Here is a 1,824-nt window from a genome sequence, read left to right as displayed (position 1 = left end):
CAATGGCTCACATTAGTGACCAGGAGCTATAAATATGTATAGATGTGGTACAAGTTAATTACTAGGTTATAGGAGTTGTTGGGATACTTTTGTTGTAAATGAGGTGGGGACTATGACCACTTTGGCGAGTAAGCCAGAGTGAGGTTTGCTAAAATTTGTTGGTCTTTGATGTACTTTGTTTGCTAAGTAATGTAGAGTAGTGTTATTTTGGGAAAAAAAATGGTCTACATTTAGGAAAAACAATGATATAATTAATGCAATTTAATGATAACCTCAAAATGATTAGTCAGACAAAGGAGTGACACATGTGAAACATGGTGGAAAGAATTATTAATCAGGGATGATTATTACTAAGCTATGTTATGTTTTTTTTAACATGGTAGAATGCTTTTCAACATGAACCTTAATATGAAGACTATTCTTTATAATTTACCTAAAATAAATATCCAACAACCATGAACACATTTGAGGAAAGTGGAGTGGATATTAGAAAATAACTCCATTTTGATCATGAAGAAGCTTGGAAATAGGGCAGATCATGTATTGTAGCCAAGAACAACTTGCTCACTGAAAAGTCATTTGTTCAAATGTACATCAACCCAAAAATGTATCTAAGAACATCATATTTTTTATGGATAATGTGGTGTGTAATCACATGAAAATATGCAAATAATATAATTACCATATGTGGACAACTTTTGTCATCACGTAGTATTTATCATAATCAACAAGCATCACACAACATGCTAGCAGGCAAGTCATCCTTGGCTGCAACATGTACATGATCATGCTCCACTTCCAAGCCGTGAATGAGTTTATCGCTTTGCTAGAATTTATTGTACAACATCACATTTTCGCTTATTTATAAGGAAAAAGACTAAATGAGTATAGATTCCCCAAAGACCCTTCAACTAAAAAGACTTATCAAAGCATATTTCATACATAATGATGGCCACCACCATTGCCACAAATGCATATGGATATACCATATTTCAATGTGGCACTATCAACTTGGTACTTACAAGATAAAATTTAATCGCACAAGTAAAAACAACTGAAAATATACCGCTAATTAATGCTGCTAAATCTTGAAAACATGTAAAAGAAGTTTTGCCCATTAAACTATAGAAGGAATTTATCCATTTAATAAAGTGAATGCATATTAAGTGCATCATCATTTTTTATGTAATTGCATTTACATCAAGAGTATGAAATGTTTACCAATTCTCTTGTGTATATGACTTTGTAGTAGACGTAGTTATGTAGCATCATAGATAGGATAAATATTGCATATAAATATAAAGAAACATTATTTTCATGAGAGCTGATATTCTTATTTGTTTTAATGTGTGAAATCACAATACGGAAATGAATGAATATAAATTTTGTAACTTAAAAGGATTATATTGATAATCATACTATATATATTTATAGGCTTGAGTCTCAAGAATAACTGGAAGTTCTATTTGTCGCGGTAGTTGTGTATATATTTTACGTTCACTTTTCATGTATCATAATAGGTTATAATGATTTGACGTAATAAAAATATTAATTTCATTCAGTAGGCATGGTCTACATTTTCTATCTTTTGATTATTCTAGCTCAATAACACAATATAACTTCACAACTTTTATCATATTCTTATTGGGTATAAAAGTGATAAACCTAAAAATTATGGATTGATTCTTGTAACTTGGCATAGTCGTCACAACTTTAATCGTACACTTGTGGAGTATGAAAATGAAAATCATAATTATTATGGAGTGATTCTAGGCTAGACGCGGTAGTAGTGCACAAGGAACACAAAAGTCATATATATATTGG

At 30.8% G+C, this 1,824-nt stretch overlaps 1 long non-coding RNA gene across 1 annotated transcript; it reads right to left on the bottom strand.

The window, feature by feature from the left end:
* Positions 1-356: 356 nt before the first annotated feature.
* Positions 357-1,050, bottom strand: LOC147860233 (uncharacterized). The gene is made up of 2 exons (XR_015530274.1): positions 683-1,050; positions 357-567 (listed from the first exon to the last, which is right to left on the bottom strand). It is a non-coding gene; the product is annotated as an uncharacterized LOC147860233 (long non-coding RNA).
* Positions 1,051-1,824: the final 774 nt, after the last annotated feature.

The sequence above is a fragment of the Azolla caroliniana genome, unplaced genomic scaffold, assembly GCF_043228905.1.
Source record: "Azolla caroliniana isolate FFs.n. ecotype wild unplaced genomic scaffold, voAzoCaro1.0.p SCAF_9, whole genome shotgun sequence".
NCBI lineage: Eukaryota > Viridiplantae > Streptophyta > Polypodiopsida > Salviniales > Salviniaceae > Azolla > Azolla caroliniana.
This window is presented reverse-complemented; position numbering and strand designations above follow the sequence as displayed.